This window comes from Ambystoma mexicanum, chromosome 1q (genome assembly GCF_040938575.1).
Source record: "Ambystoma mexicanum isolate Mex_15411 chromosome 1q, UKY_AmexF1_1, whole genome shotgun sequence".
In the NCBI taxonomy this organism is placed as follows: Eukaryota; Metazoa; Chordata; class Amphibia; order Caudata; family Ambystomatidae; genus Ambystoma; species Ambystoma mexicanum.
In genome coordinates, this window is record NC_090922.1 from 1,554,643,070 (window position 1) to 1,554,662,433 (window position 19,364).

A 19,364-nucleotide genomic window follows, 5' to 3' on the forward strand; every position below is an offset into this window, starting at 1 on the left:
GAAGAGGCTCACTGTACAGACACCCCTTCACAGCAGATGCTCATTGTGTGATGTCTGCAGCTGTGAAGAGGTTCACTGTACAGACACTGCTTCACAGAACATGCTCATTGTGGGATGTCTGCAGCTCTGAAGAGGTTCACTGTACAGACACCGCTTCACAGCACATGCTCATTGTGGGATGTCTGCAGCTGTGAAGAGGTTCACTGTACAGACGCCGCTTCACAGCACATGCTCATTGTGGGATGTCTGCAGCTCTAAAGAGGTTCACTGTACAGACGCTGCTTCACAGCACATGCTAATTGTGGGATGTCTGCAGCTGTGAAGAGGTTCACTGTACAGACACTGCATCACACCACATGCTCATTGTGGGATGTCTGCAGCTGTGAAGAGGTTCACTGTACAGACACTGCTTCACACCACATGCTCATTATGGGATGTCTGCAGCTGTGTAGAGGTTCACTGTACAGACACAGCTTCACAGCACATGCTCATTATGGGATGTCTGTAGCTGTGACGAGGTTCACTGTACAGACACAGCTTCACAGCACGTGGTCATTATGGGATGTCTGCAGCTGTGCAGAGGTTCACTGTACAGACACAGCTTCACAGCACGTGGTCATTATGGGATGTCTGCAGCTGTGAGAAGGTTCACTGTACAGACACTGCTTCACAGCACGTGGTCATTATGGGATGTCTGCAGCTGTGAGAAGGTTCACTGTACAGACACTGCTTCACACCACGTGGTCATTATGGGATGTCTGCAGCTGTGAGAAGGTTCACTGTACAGACACTGCTTCACAGCACGTGGTCATTATGGGATGTCTGCAGCTGTGAGAAGGTTCACTGCACAGACACCCTTTCCTGCCTTTATTAATACTGCAACAGGCATATTGAAGGGCCCACTGGCCCCTGCCACGAGGATAAAGGACAGGGCCACAGAGAGGCACAGCCTGGGGGTCGGGTACGAGAAGCTGCGCGCCATTAACCCTTCAGGAGCCCCAGAAGCGTGACATGGCGTGACATTACACCAGTGCACAGCCAGGGTCTGTGCCGTGCTCAGGAAGCCGCCACACACGAGAGAATCGCACCGTTGAACCGGAAGCGCTTTTTCGTTTCATTTCCGGTCCGGGTCAGAGGTTGCCGCGCAGCCGCACTGCGTCCCGCGCGGGACCAGGCTCGTGACCGTGAGGACTGGATCGGGAGCGCGCCTCCTTCTGAGGTCACACACAGCAGCAGGTAAGCACTCTTATTACCCTTATACCCCCATCACCCACCTTGCTACGTGCGCATTCGTCTCTGCTCGAAGCTTCATGATCCGGTTTCTTTCGCTAATCTTCATTATTCCTGTTCTTTCTCGTCCCTGTACTTGAGATCGTTCTTCCAAGCTCTTCTTTTATTGTGCACTGATAGTGTTGGATTATACATTCAAATTATACCCACCCCCCCTTCCATCAGGGAGAGACTAGAAGCTATGAAGATTACGCATGTAAGCCAAACACAATTGCCTCTTCATCGTCCCAGGACTTACCTTTGACCACTGTCTCGGGAGGATAGCTCAGTGGCAACGTGCTCTCCTTGGAAACAAGACAACACGGAGCGACAGGTTCAATCCCTGGGCCCGTGCTTAGAAACCTCTGCGTATTAAGCGCGTTATGAATAACATATCATCAATACCAAAGTCAACCTGATAGGAAGGGGCCTGGAATCAAGCACTCAAACACTCAATTATAATGCATAGCCACCCACCATCACTTTATTGAACGTCGCAGAACCGTAATACTAAATTCATAGATCCCCCCGAATGCAACACTCCAACACTCAAGGAAGTTCATCTGCATCCATCCACATTTAGTTTGTAGTAGTGAATACACATATTAGGGCTAGCCCATGTGAGACCCCTACAGATGTCCTGACCCCCACGTGGGCCCTCCAAAGAGCCACTCCCCTTGTGGATTTGCCATGAATAGAGTCCCTAGCTAGGATCCTGCTCTGCTGACTCCATAGCCAGCAGGATGGTCGTTCTGATCTGATGAATTGCTGTGGGGGTCTTTTTACCAGTGTCACCCTGCTCTAAACGTCACTAACCAAGTGTCTGTTTTTCTGAGAGACTCTGTGCAGTTCAGGCATTCCATACGTCCTTTTCACATCCAGACGGTGCCAGGCAGACTCTTCACGGGAGACAGGATCCAGAATGAAAGCAGACAACACTAGCGTCTGGGATCTGTAAAACCTAGAGGGCACGTTAGGGATGAAGATAGGGTCACACCTGAAAATGAGTGACCCATTACAGACTTTAAGAAATGGAAGAACGCCAATCTCCCCCAACCTTCTGGCCACAGTGTCACCAATCAGGTCGTTTTAAGGCTCAACAATACTAAATCAATAGAACTGATAGGTTCAAAGAGGCCCTTCTCCATCATGTCAAGAAAGAACGGCAGATTTCAAGGACAGTCGCCCAGCACAGGGCTAGCGACTGCTACGTCCTGTAGCAGCTTAGTCTCCCGCTTTTCTGTCTGGGGTATGGGACCAATGTTCCTGAACCCTTAATCACCAGCTTCTCTCCCTGGAGTATGGCCCTGAAAGCTTAGTCGCCAGCTTTTCTCTCTGGAGTATGGGACCAATGTTCCTGAAAGTTTAGTCGCCAGCTTCTCTCTCGAGTATAGGACCAAAGTTCCTGACAGCTTAGTCACCAGCTTCTCTCTCTGGAGTATGGGACCAATGTTCCTGACAACTTAGTCACCACCTTCTCTCTCTGGAGTATGGGGCCAATGTTCCTGAAGGCTTCGTCGCCAGCTTCTCTCTCTGGAGTGTGAAACCAATGTTCCTGAAAGCTTAGCCGTCAGCTTCTCTCTTTGGAGTATGGGACCAATGTTCCTGAAAGCTTAGCCGTGAGCTTCTCTCTCTGGAGTATGGGAATAATGTTCCTGAAAGCTTAGCCGCCAGCTTCTCTCTCTGGAGTATGGGTCCAATGTTCCCGAAAGTTTAGTTGCCAGCTTCTCTCTCTGGAGTATGGGACCAATGATCCCGAAAGCTTAGGCGCCAGCTTCTCTCTCTGCAGTATGGGACCAATGTTCCTGAACCCTTAATCACCAGCTTCTCTCCCTGGAGTATGGGACCAATGTTCCTGAAAGCTTAGTCACCAGCTTATCTCTCTGGAGTATGGGACCAATGTTCCTGAAAGCTTAGTCGCCACCTTCTCTCTGGAGTATGGGACCAATGTTCCTGCAAGCTTAGTCATCAGCTTCTCTCTCTGGAGTATGGGACCAATGTTCCTGAAAGCTTGGTCACCAGCTTCTCTCTCTGGAGGATGGGACCAATTTTCCTGAAAGCTTAGTCGCCAGCTTCTCTCTGGAGTATGGGACCAATGTTCCTGAAAGCTTAGTCGCCAGCTTCTCTCTCTGGAGTATGGAACCAATGTTCCTGAAAGCTTAGTCGCCAGCTTCTCTCTCTGGAGTATGGAACCAATGTTCCTGAAAGCTTAGTCACCCCCTTCTCTCTGGAGTATGGTACCAATGTTCCTGAAAGCTTAGTCACCAGCTTCTCTCTCTGGAGTATGGTACCAATGTTCCTGAAAGCTTAGTCACCAGCTTCTCTCTCTGGAGTATGGGGCCAATGATCCTGCAAGCTTAGTCATCAGCTTTTCTCTTTGGAGGTTGGGGCCAATGTTGCTGAAGGCTTTTGTTGTTGCCCATCGTGCCCTTAAGGAGGACATAGCCAGACCTTTCAGAACCCCATCACGAAGAAACTGCAAGATCCCGGGAATCGCTCAGTTTAGAGCCGGGAGATATTTCCTACTGTGCCAGGCTCCAAACTTTGCCGACATTCATACAACTTAAGAGTGGAAGATCTCTGTCCCTATAGGGCGCGTTGGCCGGGTTTCTAGACGTGAGAGCTCTTCCTTTTCTTGCGGTGTTCCTATAGGGCGCGCTGGCCGGGTTTCTAGACATGAGAGCTCTTCCTTTTCTTGCTGTGTTCCTATGGGGCGCGCTGGCCGGGTTTCTAGACTTGAGAGCTCTTCCTTTTCTTGCGGTGTTCCTATGGGGCGCGCTGGCCGGGTTTCTAGACGTGAGAGCTCTTCCTTTTCTTGCGGTGTTCCTATAGGGCGCGCTGGCCGGGTTTCTAGACATGAGAGCTTTTCTTGCTGTGTTCCTATGGGGCGCGCTGGCCGGGTTTCTAGACTTGAGAGCTCTTCCTTTTCTTGCTTTACACGCTTCCCTCATGCAAGGCACTGGTAGTAACACTGCATCATTCCTCATACAGCTGGTCCAGCACAGGTAGCAACGGTGGACTTTCTCCATGAACTTTCTTCTTATTGGTAAATGTAACTTTAACTACATTTCTTTTCATATTGTCTTCAGTGAAAGCTTTTAAACGAGTGTAATTGTCACATGGGTCTACCCAGCGCCCCCCTCTATAGATTCCATTTTAGCATGGTTGAAAGGATAAAGGGACAATAATGTTCTTAAGTCTCTTGATCGCAAACTTGCTTGATTTCCTCCAATAGCAAGAGAATTCTGACCCCTTTCCTGTGAATGCGGCTCCTGCGCCCAGCTTCTATGGGTGTTCTGTATATTTGATTGAATTCTGACTCCTTTCCTGTGAATGTAGCTCCTGTGCCCAGCTTCTGTGGGTGCCTTGAACATGTGATTGAATTCTGTCCCCTTTGCTGTGGATCCAGCTCCTGCGCCCAGCTTCTTTGGGTGTCCTGAAAATTGTATTGAATTCTGACCCCTTTCCTGTGAATGCGGCTCCTGCGCTCAGCTTCTGTGGGTGCCCTGAACATGTGATTGAATTCTGACCCTTTCCCATGAATGCTGCTCTTGTACCAAGCTTCTGTGGGTGTCCTGAATATTTGATTGAATTCTGACCCCCTTACTGTGAATGTAGCTCCTGTGCCCAGCTTCTGTGCGTGTCCTGAACATTTGATTGAATTCTGACTCCTTTCCTGTGAATGTAGCTCCTGTGCCCAGCTTCTGTGGGTGCCTTGAACATGTGATTGAATTCTGTCCCCTTTGCTGTGGATCCAGCTCCTGCGCCCAGCTTCTATGGGTGTCCTGTATATTTGATTGAATTCTGTCCCCTTTGCTGTGGATCCAGCTCCTGCGCCCAGCTTCTTTGGGTGTCCTGAAAATTGTATTGAATTCTGACCCCTTTCCTGTGGCTGCCGCTCCTGCACCCGGCTTTTGTGGTTGTCTCCCAATGTACAACTCACAGTCTTTGATATATCTTTGCCGACATGTATCACTTCTACGTCACTCGGCCTTGAAGACTGGTACAGTTCATGGGAATATGTATGATCTCACTTTAGGAAGCAAACTCCTGCCTGTCCGTTATCAATGTTGGCTGCTCCCGTTCCTTGCTCTAATCACATCGCTGCTAACCTTCTCAGAACGTCCCATCTCTAAGGTAGCTTTAAGATACCACTTCCTGCCTTATCACACAGATGCACTATGGGGTATTCCATGGACAAATGCCAATTGATTTATTTTGTCTAATGTCTGTCCTGCACTGCTTCTCAATGCCAAACCCAACTAGCCCTGCTTCCCAATGCCAAGACCAAACTAGCCCTGATTCTAGATGCCAAGACTCAACTAGCCCTGCTTCTCAATGCCAGGACCAGACTACCCCTGCTTCTAGATGCCAAGACCCACCTAGCTCTGCATCTAGATGCTAGGACCCAACTAGCCCTGCTTCCCAATGCCAGGACCAGACTAGCCCTGCTTCTAGATGCTAGGACCCAACTAGCCCTGCTTCCCAATGCCAAGATCCAACTAGCCCTGCTATAGATGCCAGGACCCACTTCCCGGAGCCTGCGACTAATATTTTGTGTTCTCTTCAGTTCACATTATTTTGGTATAAAGGATACCATAAAAACCACACAGTTGAAATAAAATACATACGTAATAAAACATCATTATAAAATGGCCAATTGAAATTAAACCATCAGAAATTCGTCCGACAACAGTACACCTTAAATAAAACCTGGTAAATAAGTCTGCTGTAGAACATTGTTTTAGTCCTGATTTGTAAACTGCATTTAAAGTACGAAACTACTTTAAATAAGATTGCTTGGGTTAAGAGAGCCTTTGTGGCATTGTTATAGGTTGTGCAATCTGTTCTAGGCAAGAGTGGGAATAAAAATGCTTCAGCAGGGAGCTGTACCAGTTGCACAACTGGAGAAGATGGACCTTATTACTCTAGTGGCCATCCACAATTAGAAACGTAAAACCTCAACTGGAAAGTATTGCAACTCATTAATGTTGCTGCTAATGCCCCCTGCCCTCCCAAGGGGCGACCTCAAATGTGGAGTACCCATCTAGCTGATGGCTCCACTCAAGGGGAGAGCTCGAATGTGAAGAATCCCATATAGAAGATAATGTTGCTGCTAATGAAAGAGGAGACCTCAGAAGACTCCCATCTAGCTAATGGCTCCTGACCAAGGGGAGACCTCGGCTGAGAAGAATCCCATGTAGATAATGGCTCCTGACCAAGGAGAGACCTCGGCTGAGAAGAATCCCATCTAGATAATGGCTCCTGACCAAGTGGAGACCTCGGCTGAGAAGAATCCCATCTAGATAATGGCCCCAGACCAAGGGGAGACCTCGGCTGAGAAGATTCCCATCTAGCTAATGGCCCCTGACCAAGGGGAGACCTCGGCTGAGAAGAATCCCATGTAGATAATGGCTCCTGACCAAGGAGCGACCTCGGCTGAGAAGAATCCCATCTAGATAATGGCTCCTGACCAAGTGGAGACCTCGGCTGAGAAGAATCCCATCTAGATAATGGCTCCAGACCAAGGGGAGACCTCGGCTGAGAAGATTCCCATCTAGATAATGGCTCCTGACCAAGGAGAGACGTCGGCTGAGAAGAATCCCAAATAGATAATCGCTCCAGACCAAGGGGAGACCTCAACCGATAAGACTCCCATCTAGATAATGTCTCCTGACCAAGGAGAGACCTTGGCTGAGAAGATTCCCAACTAGATAATGGCTCCTGACCAAGGAGAGACCTCGGCTGAGAAGAAGCCCATATAGATAATGGCTCCTGACCAAGGAGAGACATCGGCTGAGAAGAATCCCATATAGATAATGGCTCCTGACCAAGGAGAGACGTCGGCTGAGAAGAATCCCATCTAGATAATGGATCCTGACCAAGGAAAGACCTCGGCTGAGAAGATTCCCATCTAGATAATGGCTCCTGACCAAGGAGAGACCTCGGCTAAGAAGAAGCCCATATAGATAATGGCTCCTGACCAAGGAGAGACCTCGGCTGAGAAGATTCCCATCTAGATAATGGCTCCTGACCAAGGGGAGACCTCGGCTGAGAAGAATCCCATCTAGATAATGGCTTCTGATCAAGGAGAGACCTCGGATGTCAAGGAGAGACCTCGGCTGGGAAGAAACCCATCTAGCTTATGTCTCCTCCCAAGGGAGACCTTGACTGAGACTTATCACATCTCATTAATGTTGTCACTAGTGGGCGCCCCCCAAGGGGAGATGTCCGATGTGGTGCATCCCATACAGATAATGTTGCATCTAATGGCTCCCTCCACGGGTAGACCTTGATTGAGAAAATGTCCATCCAGCTACTTTAGGTGTTCATGGCTCCTGACCAAGTTGCTCCACAGCACTCTGCGCATCCTCCTTGTAACAGTGCATTTATGATCACTGTTTACTGCAGTGGTCTTCAAACTCTTTTGGCCGGGGCCTCCCAGAGCAAAATTTGGGCACGCCGGGACCCCCCAAAAATGCCAAATTGACAGTATGTATGATATGATATGATAGGTTATTTATAACACACGTAATACCCAGAGGTTTCTAAGCACGGACCCGGGGATCGAACCTGTGTTGCTTCATGTCGTCTGGCTTCCAAGGTGAGCCCGTTGCCGCTGAGCTATCCTTCCGGACTGTCACCACTATTGCGTGCTGTCACCACACCCTACTCCCAGGATAGTCCATGGCCTCCCCCACCTGCTCCCATCACAGTCGCTGGGCTCCCTCATCCCACTCCTACCCAGACCCTGGGCTCTCCCCACCCCATCACACACCATGGGCTTTCCCCACCCTGCTCCCACCACTATCCCATGGTTCCCGCCCATCCTGCTCCCAACACAGTCCCTGGGCTCCACCCATCCCGTTCCCAACACAGTCCGAGGGCCAGTGGCGGCTGGTGAATTTTTGAAGTGGAGGGGCATACGTATTTCCCCCAAAAATGCCTAAGCGACCGAGCGCAGTGAGGGAGTCTGAACCAATCAAGGGGGCTTTGGGAGATTTTCCCCTGTGATTTCTTTTTAAACTAATGACTTAAAATTATGCATTGTAGAGTATACTTTATAAAAAGAAATGGGTAAATAGCCAAACAGTTTGCAATTGGAGCTGGGGGGCCCAGGTGGCAGGCATGACATTTTTTACTGGACATCTATGATAGAAATCCAGTAAAAAAATACCATCCCTGTTCCGTGGGCTCCACAGCGCCTCGGAAGGAGAGCTGATTTTGTCAGGTGGGTAGGGGGATTGTACAACAAAGGCATTTAGGCATTTTTAAAATGCCTTTGTTGTACAACCCTCCTTCCCCCCTCTATCCACCACTTGCCAAAATCAGCTCAACGGACCAAAACAAAACAAAACGAACACTAACACATACACATTCATACAGCAGTCACTCTATCATTCACACAAGCATCCATCACCCTACACTCACTCGTAACACAAGCGAACACGCATCCATACACATGTTTAAATAAAAAGAAATTAACTTTAACGTACCTTCTGCAAGGACCTGCTATGCAATGCTGGCGAAGCAAAACGCCCCAGCCTTGCATGGCTCAGTGAGCATGTGCGGCTGGGGCACTGAACAGAACTGTCAAAGGGGAAATAGTGTTTCCCTTTGACAGTTCGGGCAGCCCAGGAGCACTCCCTCAGCTGGAAAAAGCAGCTGAGGAAGTGGTCATTGTTTCACTGGGCTGGCTCCTTGGCTCCTCCATAATGGGTGAGGGGGCCACTGGGTGGGGACCCCCTCGCCATTATGGATGAGCCGCCAAGCTCGGGCTGGCCTATAGGGCAATGCATGTATCAAAAATGCAAAATGCTAGTGTGGCCATTTAAAATGGGCCACCTTTTTGGCAAATGTGAGCCAGTTTGATGAGTTACTTCACTATGCAGATTTTGACCATTGCTGCTGAATAAATATTCTTTAAATATCACAATTTACTTACATTTTAACACAAAGCACCCCATTGGGTACTATTCAAACAGTCTGTGACTAAAGGAATGAATATCCATTTACAACTGCTAGCCACTTTTTAATTGGTGTCTGAGATAGTTTCATGATTCTGCTCGACCATGGGAGCCGCCTCTGCCATCTGCCCGTGTCATTTCTTTTTTTATTTATTTTTTATTTTTTAGATTTCCTGCTGGCCTCTCACGGCCCTTCAGGGAGGCGGCCGCGGCCACCTGCGGGGCCGCGCCCCACAGTTTGAATACCGCTGGTTTACTGGGTCATAGATGTTCTTCCTCGTCTCAGTGTTGTAGTGGAATTCACATGGGTAGTCCCTACTCTTCCTCTTCCCAGTACTTATTAAGGAGGTAATTGGCTCTGCCGTACATGGAAGTGTAAGGGACTATGGGCCCCTGCACAGGGTAAGAGATCGCGAGGGAGGTAGGACAGTGGTCGGGGTATACTGTGTCTCTCCTGTGGTGTCGTCCCTCGTCCCGTAAGGGTTACTCCTCAGATTGTGATCCTCCTACGTTGCACCCCCCGCCCCGGGGGACTGGACGCTCTGCCCTGGCCACGTGAGAAGGGTTTGTGAGAACGAGAACAGCATACCTGGCCCTTCGATAAGTATGGCATCTGATGATGATGCCAAACAGAAGCACACACGAACTCCTGCCCCCATCTCCAGTGGTCTCCAGTTGTCTTATCAATGTGCCCACTTCCTCCTCTTGTCCCTGTTCTTTATTGGTGCAGTTGCACGACTGGTGCAGCGCTATGAGCGCCTTGGCGGTGTGCTTGTGACAGATCCCTGACTGCCCCAAAGGTGTTGCACGGTGAGGGACATGGTCTCATGTGTGTCAGACATATGCCCAGTCAACTCACATACCCTTTGGCTCATGAGGGTGTTGCTGGCAGTGGCATTAGCTGCACAGCGACACAGAGAGTCCAGGGCCTTGGCCACATGCCTGGAGGCATCACATCACGCATAGCCTGTGAGTGCCTGAATTACTCCTGGGCTCTCTGCTACACTGCCCCCTGGCGCTTCTCATTCTGAGTGAGACCTCCAGGTGGCATTGAGGGTGTATTTAGTTATTTATTGTTTGCTTGTTAGGCGCTTATACAAGTAAATACTATTTCAAAGCGCCCACATGGCAGGGAGGGAGCAAAGGTGGGAAATACATCACAACACAATATTTAAGAGCAGAGGGGGGGAGAGGGACGAACCTACTATGCCTTGTGAGTATTCAGAACGTGCAAGTGCAGAAAGGAGAGGGGAAGAGGAGGTAAGTGCTGGGGAGTACGAGCTTGTGGGTGAGCCATAGACAATGTGCTAAGAATGTTGAGTGCTACACGACTTGGCAGCGTGTTCTTGCACTAGCCTAGAGGTGGATGGGATCGCCTTCCCTCAATGCCAGGTGCCTGGCATACTTGTACCTAGCCATACTCAGGTGGGGAATCTGTGTGCTTGTAGTGTTGCCAATGAGGGGCAAGGCAAGATGACAAGGGGGAGGGTGTAGAGTGCATGGGTGAGGTGCTGATCAGGGGGGATGAATCTGGGGACAGCCAGTGGGGGCAGAGTCAGGTACTGCTGTGTCAGCGGGTGCAGTTGCCTGGTCCTGTGCCTGCATAAATAAACAAAGATATTGATGAGGGGATGCACAATTGATCGATCACAGTTCTGTGCAAGCATGCCATTAGCATCTGGGTGGGTGGGTGGGTTATTGGGATGTCCTACCGCTGGTTGGTGGATTGTCCAGCAGTCTCCGTCATGACCGGACTTGGTGCCATGACCGCGGCAGGTGCAAGCAGCAATATCTTTTGGCAGGGGTGTTTTGGGGTCTTCTGGGCACTTCTCTTCCTGGACCTCTTTTGCCACTTCCAGGGTGCCGGATAATCTGCGTCCTTTAATGGGGTCCTTGGTGTCTTGTGTGCCTGTTGGGACACAGGAAAGCGTGCTCTCATGTAGTGTTCTAGGTACTATGGGGTCCCAGGGTGCCGGCCTGGACTGTGGCGTCAGGTGCTGAACGGTTGTGCAAGGTAATGGGTGCCCATGTGGGGCAGGCCCAATGTTGCTTGCGTGTCCTGTTCTACTGTCAGATGAGGGGGCCCTGCTAGCCATGATGGTGTAAGTGCGACATTAGGTGGGACACACTCTCTGTGGAGGCCTTCCTGCTGCTGGTCTGTTGCACTTCATGTCGGCTTGAGCCGGATATCTAGTGGTGTTGATTTAGTGCCATATGTTACACGTGTGGCAGCCATTTGGCTAGTGTGTCTGTACATGGGTGCATGGCATGCTGGTAAGAGGTGGTGGGGATGTAACATGATACTTGCTGCTCCATGATAGTTGTGTGTGTCCTACATCGGGGCCCCTTCTCCATGGGGAGTGTTTTAGGGGGTTCTCACCTGGCATTGCTCCTGATGTACTGGCCTGAGGTGTGACATTGATTGCTTCTGCAATGTCTGGTCACATCTCTGCTGCATGACTGAACGTATGTGTTGGAGGTGGTGGTATGCAATGGGCCCACAACTCACTCATGCACCCACTGGGGTCCTCCTGGCTGCAACCTCTGCCATTTGCATGCCCCCCTGGACCGACATGTGGAGGATGCCTCACACTGTCTCCACCCAGGGCACCGGCTGCAGTGGGGCAGCAGTTCCTCCTGCAGTGGCTGCTGTCTCCCGAAAGTGGTTAGTGGATAGTGGTGCGGACCCAGGCTTTCAGGTTATTCCGCCTTTTGCGCATGTCCTCACAGTCCCATGGGACTTGTCCTATGACCGCCACATTGTCCTGGATTTCTGCCCAAATGATGTTCTTACGCTGTTGGGACGTCTTACGTTTTTTCTTTACCTGTACAGCTCCTCTGCATGGGCCAGCACTTGCTCCACAAGCGCATTGTGCTCCTGCCCTGTGAACTATGGATTGCATGGCCACATTTCGAGCACTTTGCTTTTCCTACTGACATGGTTTTCGTGTGTTATGGGGTTGGATTGCGCTTCCTTAATGGTGATTTTGAGGGAATTGAGTATTTAAAGGTGGCTGGCATTGAACTTCCCACTTGCCTCAGGCCACTTCCCATTCAGCAGTATGTCTGCTGGGATGCTCAGCAGTAATGTAGTTTGTAGTTTTTATAGCGCCTTTTTCCATTGGTATGGCCTCAAAGCTCTGTAGGTGAACGCCCTCTGGGGACCGATGTCCAAGGCATGAGAAATTCATCAGAGGAGTTTAGAATGCATGTGTGCATTTTAGCCAATACGAAGGTGGGTAGGTGTGGCCAAGTCCCTGCTAGGAACCCATATCGAACATGTGGATGGGTGCTGTGAGGTAGTCTTCAGAGTTTGCAAGTGCAGGAGACTCATTATGTGTTGAGCTAGACCACATTTGTGTTTTGTGCGATAGCTGCATTTTTATGGCCGGCGTGTTGTGCGATGTGTCCTAAAATAGTGTATGATAGCTGATGCGTGTGGGTGTGTAGCCTTGCTATCGGCTATCTTCTTTAAGCATGGAGTGCAATACGTACCCATGTGTTCCAGCTGGACTCCTGGTTTCGTAGATGTGGCGTAGATTATGTCCTGTGGTCTGCTGGAGTTTATTCTTTCTGTCCCTCAGTACATTTCATGACGGGTGCATTGCTGCCCCGGTCCACCTGAGGGGTCTTTAAATAACCTGAAGTGTGGCATATGTTCATCGAGGGAGGGGCCAGGTCTTGCGGACCTCTGGAAGGTGAGGTGATCCTCTATGCGTTTGCACGCTAATGGGGATAGTGTTCCAGATTGAGGGGCCTGGTCGAAGAAGGAGGATCTCCCTATTCTTGTCCATTTGAAGGGATAATCGCAGGTTTCTGTTGGGTTGGTATTATGGGCCTGTTTTATGAAGGGTACAGTGAGTGATGCACATGGCTTTGAAAGTGGCCCATCTCCTGACGGAGTCAGCAGAGGACACGGAGGGGAGCTGTGATGTGCTCTCTGTTGCCAAGGGCCTGAAGGAGCCCAGCTGCTGAGTTTTGGAGCTTTCTGCGTTAATATGCGGGGATGCCAAGGTAAAGCGAATTGGCATAGCCTAAACAGGAGAGGACGAAGGCCATGATTGCAGTGACTCTGTGAGGGTGGGAGAGGTAAGGGTGGTGCATCTGAGAATGCAGGGGTGTCGGTAGCAAGATTTAGACAAATAGATAATATGGTGTGAGAGTGTCAGATCGCATCCATGGTGCATCCCAGGTTCTTTACTGAGTTGGATGCTGCATGGGGAGGGCCTAGGCAGGATGTTCACAGGGTAGGTTTGGGGAAGAGAGCCGTCTTCACGCAGATCATGATTTCATTTTTTCTGGGGTTGAGAAGGAGGTGGTGTAAGAGTGCAGAAGTAATGGACCGATAGAAGGTGGTATAGTTTTGGTTACTGACTTTTATTACCTCCAAAAGAAATGGGAAAACTCCAAGAGGCGTTTAAAGTAAGGGAATGACAGAATGTCCAACAAATCGTACAAGTCCACCGTTGTGTCATACCTACTAACTCTGTCCCTTACACTTGTAGCAACTACAGACAATGACCCTATGAGGACCAGAAGGAAGACTCCCTCCTTCTGGACAGCAGGTTTTGGCTGTTCTGGGTACCTCAGGAAAAGGCTTCTCTTCTGCAGCTTTCCTTCAGTGTTAACAATCACCAGAGGGGATGACTCCCTCCCCTGGTCTCTTCCAGTGTTCACAGTAACCAGAGGGGATGACTCCCTCCCCTGGTATCTTTCAGTGTTAACAATCACCAGAGGGGATGACTCCCTCCCCTGGCTGCTTCCACTGCCCACAGTAACCGGAGGTGTGGACTCCCTCCCCTGGTCTCTTCCCTGTGATTCACAACAACCACCAGAGTGGATGACTCCCTCCTCCGGTCTCTTCTCCTTGATTCACAACAAAAATCAGAGGGGATGACTCCCTCCCCCTGGTCTCTTCTCCTTGATTCACAACAAACACCAGAGGGGATGACTCCCTCCTCTGGTCTCTTCTCCTTGATTCACAACAAAAACCAGAGGGGCTGACTCCCTCCCCTGGTCTCTTCCAGTGCCCACAGTAACCAGAGGGGAAGACTCACTCCCCTGGTCTCTTTCCTGTGATTCACAACAACAACCAGAGGAGATGACTCCCTCCCCTGGTCGCTTCCAGTGTCCACAGTAACCAGAGGGGATGGCTCCCTCCCCTGGTCTCTTCCAGTGTCCACAGTAACCAGAGGAGATGACTCCCTCCCCTCGTCGCTTCCAGTGCCCACAGTAACCAGAGGGGACGACCCCCTCCCCTGGTCTCTTCCCTGTGATTCACAACAACCACCAGAGGGGCTGACTCCCTCCCCTGGTCTCTTCCCTGTGATTCACAACAACCACCAGAGGGGATGACTCCCTTCCCTGGTCGCTTCCAGTGTCCACAGTAACCAGAGGGGATGACCCCCCCCCTGGTCTCTTCCCTGTGATTCACAACAACCACCAGAGGGGATGACTCCCTTCCCTGGTCGCTTCCAGTGTCCACAGTAACCAGAGGAGATGACTCCCTCCCCTGGTCTCTTCCGGTGTCCACAGTTACTAGAGGGGATGACACCCTCCCCTGGTCACTTCCAGTGTCCACAGTAACCAGAGGGGATGACTCCCTCCCCCTGGTTTTCTTTGACTTCCTTCTTTATAAGTCTATAGAATTGAAATGTACAAAAATGTCACCCTCAGTAATGTGCGCGGGCAGTTACTGTGACTTTGGGGGTGCACAAAATACTGAGTCCCATTACTGCGCCCAAGCAGGGCAGGGGGAGTTGGGGTGTCCCCCGCTCTCCTTGGGCGCAGCAACAGAAGTTGTGGCTTGCCATTGTGGTAAGCGGGGGACAAGAAAGTAATTTTTAAATAAGCACCCTACGGCATCAGGTCTGACCCACATAAGTCGGAGGAACTGACGCCGTAGAGATAGCGGGGTGTAGACAGTGCCCACAGACGTGCCGCCGTAAAGATAAGTGGGGTGGTCGGGTAGGGGAATGCAGGCCAGGCACGGGCAAAGTGATCTATCTGATCACTGCACCCTAATTTGCGTCAACATTTTTGTTGGCACAGTTACGAGCGGCACAGTGATCACATAGATTCTATAGAATTATCTGGGTGTTTTCCTACCAGGTTTTGCATTGGCGTATAGTGTTGAGGGGAGCTGGGAGCTATCAGCTCCTGCTTTTGGCCACAGGAGAGCCTGATTAGCTCGAAAGCAACAGCTACCAGGAACAGTTTTTGCCTCACCATGCAATTTGTGCCTTACACACATGCATATGTGGCATTAACTGAGCATTTCAGAATGTTACTATAGAAGAATTAGGACACAACTAGTACACATTTAAACGCAATGGATCAAACCGTATGTGCAAAAAGTTAACTTGAGAATCTCATGTGGAATTTAGATTCATGGTGAGATGGGAACTCACACCTGGTTCCCCAGCGGTAGCTCTTGCCTCCCTGGTGAACTCGCACCTGGTTCCCAAGCGGTAGCTCTTGCCTCCCTGGTGAACTCGCACCTGGTTTCCCAGCGGTAGCTCTTGCCTACTTGGAGAACTCGCACCTGGTTTCTCAGCGGTAGCTCTTGCCTCCCTGGTGAACTCGCACCTGGTTCCCCAGCGGTAGCTCCTGCCTCCCTGGTGAACTCGCACCTGGTTTCTCAGTGGTAGCTCTTGCCTCCTCGGTGAACTCGTACCTGGTTCCCCAGCGGTAGCTCTTGCCTCCTCTGTGAACTTGCACCTGGTTCCCAAACTTTAGCTCTTGCCTCCCTGGTGAACTTGCACCTGGTTCCCCAGTGGTAGCTCCTGCCTCCTTGGTGAACTCGCACCTGGTTCCCCAGCGGTAGCTCCTGCCTCCTTGATGAACTCACACCTGGTTCCCCTGCGGTAGCTCCTGTCTCCTTGGTGAACTCGCACCTGATTCCCGTGCGGTAGCTCTTGCCTCCTTGGTGAACTCGCACCTGGTTCCCCAGCGGTAGCTCTTGCCTCCCTGGTGAACTTGCACCTGGTTCCCCAGTGGTAGCTCCTGCCTCCTTGGTGAACTCGCACCTGGTTCCCCTGCCGGTAGCTCTTGCCTCCTTGGTGAACTCACACCTGGTTCCCCAGCGGTAGCTCTTGCCTCCTTGGTGAGCTAGCACCTGGTTCCCCAGCGGTAGCTCTTGCCTCCTTGATGAACTCACACCTGGTTCCCCTGCCAGTAGCTCTTGCCTCCTTGGTGAACTCACACCTGGTTCCCCAGCGGTAGCTCTTGCCTCCTTGGTGAGCTAGCACCTGGTTCCCCAGCGGTAGCTCTTGGCTCCTTGATGAACTCGCACCTGGTTCCCCAGCGGTAGCTCTTGCCTCATTGGTGAACTCGCACCTGGTTCCCCAGCGGTAGCTCTTGCCTCCTTGATGAACTCACACCTGGTTCCCCTGCCAGTAGCTCTTGCCTCCTTGGTGAACTCACACCTGGTTCCCCAGCGGTAGCTCTTGCTTCCCTTGGTGAGCTGGCACCTGGTTCCCCAGCGGTAGCTCTTGCCTCCTTGATGAACTCGCACCTGGTTCCCCAGCAGTAGCTCTTGCCTCATTGGTGAACTTGCACCTGGTTCCCCAGCGGTAGCTCTTGCCTCCTTGGTGAACTCACACCTGGTTCCCCAGCGGTAGCTCTTGCCTCCTTGATGAACTTGCACCTGGTTCCCCAGCGGTAGCTCTTGCCTCATTGGTGAACTCGCACCTGGTTCCCCAGCGGTAGCTCTTGCCTCCTTGGTGAACTCGCACATGGTTCCTCAGTGGTAGCTCTTGCCTCCATGGTGAACTCACACCTGGGTCCCCAGCGGTAGCTCTTGCCTCATTAGCTCTTGCCTCCTTGGCGTACTCGCACCTGGTTCCTCAGCGGTAGCTCTTGCCTCCTTGGTGAACTCGCACCTGGTTCTCCAGCCGTAGCTCTTGCCTCCTTGGTGAACTTGCGCCTGGTTCCCCAGCGGTAGCTCTTGCCTCCTTGGTGAACTCGCACCTGGTTCCCCAGCGGTAGCTCTTGCCTCCTTAGCTCTTGCCTCCTTGGTGAACTTGCACCTGTTTCCCCAGCGGTAGCTCTTGCTTCCCTGGTGAACTCGCACCTGGTTCCCCTGCAGTAGCTCTTGCTTCCTTGGTGAACTCACACCTGGTTCCTCAGCGATAGCTCTTGCCTCCTTGGTGAGCTAGCATTTGGTTCCCCAGCGGTAGCTCTTGGCTCCTTGATGAACTTGCACCTGGTTCCCCAGCGGTAGCTCTTGCCTCATTGGTGAACTCGCACCTGGTTCCCCAGCTGTAGCACTTGCCTCCTTGGTGAACTCGCACCTGGTTCCCCAGCGGTAGCTCTTGCCTCCTTGATGAACTCGCACCTGGTTCCCCAGCGGTAGCTCTTGCCTCCTTGGTGAGCTAGCACCTGGTTCCCCAGCGGTAGCTCTTGGCTCCTTGATGAACTCGCACCTGGTTCCCCAGCGGTAGCTCTTGCCTCATTGGTGAACTCGCTCCTGGTTCCCCAGCGGTAGCTCTTGCCTCCTTGGTGAACTCACACCTGGTTCCCCAGCGGTAGCTCTAGCCTCCGTGATGAATTCACACCTGGTTCCCCAGCGGTAGCTCTTGCCTCATTGGTGAACTCGCACCTGGTTCCCCAGCGGTAGCTCTTGCCTCCTTGGTGAACTCGCACATGGTTCCTCAGTGGTAGCTCTTGCCTCCATGGTGAACTCACACCTGGTTCCCCAGCGGTAGCTCTTGCCTCATTAGCTCTTGCCTCCTTGGCGTACTCGCACCTGGTTCCCCAGCCGTAGCTCTTGCCTCCTTGGTGAACTCGCACCTGGTTCTCCAGCCGTAGCTCTTGCCTCCTTGGTGAACTTGCGCCTGGTTCCCCAGCGGTAGCTCTTGCCTCCTTGGTGAACTCGCACCTGGTTCCCCAGCGGTAGCTCTTGCCTCCTTAGCTCTTGCCTCCGTGGTGAACTTACACCTGTTTCCCCAGCGGTAGCTCTTGCCTCCTTGGTGAACTCGCACCTGGTTCTCCAGCCGTAGCTCTTGCCTCCTTGGTGAACTCGCACCTGGTTCCCCTGCAGTAGCTCTTGCTTCCTTGGAGAACTCGCACCTGGTTCCTCAGCGATAGCTCTTGCCTCCTTGATGAACTCGCACCTGGTTCCCCAGCGGTAGCTCTTGCCTCCTTGGTGAACTTGCACCTGGTTCCCCTGCGGTTCTTGCCTCCTTGGTGAACTCGCACCTGGTTCCTCAGCGGTAGCTCTTGCCTCCTTGATGAACTCACACATGGTTCCCCAGCGGTAGCTCTTGCCTCATTAGCTCTTGCCTCCTTGGCGTACTCGCACCTGGTTCCTCAGCAGTAGCTCTTGCCTCCTTGGTGAACTTGCGCCTGGTTCCCCAGCGGTAGCTCTTGCCTCCTTGGTGAACTCGCACCTGGTTGCCCAGCGGTAGCTCTTGCCTCCTTGGCTCTTGCCTCTTGCCTCCGTGGTGAACTTGCACCTGGTTGCCCAGCGGTAGCTCTTGCCTCCTTGATGAACTCGCACCTGGTTCTTCAGCGGTAGCTCTTGCCTCCTTAGCTCTTGCCGCCTTGGCATACTCGCACCTGGTTCTTCAGTGGTAGCTCTTGCCTCCTTGATGAACTTGCACCTGGTTCCCCAGCCGTAGCTCTTGCCTCCTTGATGAACTTGCACCTGGTTCCCCAGTGCTAGCTCGTGCCTCCTTGGTGAACTCGTACCTGGTTCCCCTGCGGTAGTTCTTGCCTCCTTGATGAACTTGCACCTGGTTCCCCAGCAGTAGCTCTTGCCTCCTTGGTGAACTCGCACCTGGTTCCCCAGTGGTAGCTCTTGCCTCCTTGGTGAACTCGCACCTGGTTCCCCAGTGGTAGCTCTTGCCTCGTCGGTGAACTCGCACCTGGTTCCCCAGCGGTAGCTCTTGCCTCCTCGGTGAACTCGCAACTGGTTCCCCAGCGGTAGCTCTTGCCTCCTCGGTGAACTTGCACCTGGTTCCCCAGCGGTAGCTCTTGCCTCCTCAGTGAACTTGCACCTGGTTCCCAAGCGGTAGCTCTTGCCTCCTTGGTGAACTCGCACCTGATTCCCCAGCGGTAGCTCTTGCCTCCTTGGTGAACTCGCACATAGTTCCCCAGCGGTAGCTCTTACCTCCTTGGCGTACT

General features: G+C 51.8%; 1 protein-coding gene across 1 annotated transcript in view; it reads left to right on the forward strand.

Moving 5' to 3' along the window:
* Positions 1–1,149: 1,149 nt before the first annotated feature.
* The window catches only part of LOC138552337 (zinc finger protein 84-like), a 62,471-nt gene continuing 44,256 nt past the window's right edge, over positions 1,150–19,364 (forward strand). Inside the window, exon 1 of the mRNA XM_069642530.1 lies at positions 1,150–1,236. The gene's annotated coding sequence lies outside the window, so the exon portion shown is untranslated. The remainder of the gene's footprint in view (positions 1,237–19,364) is intronic.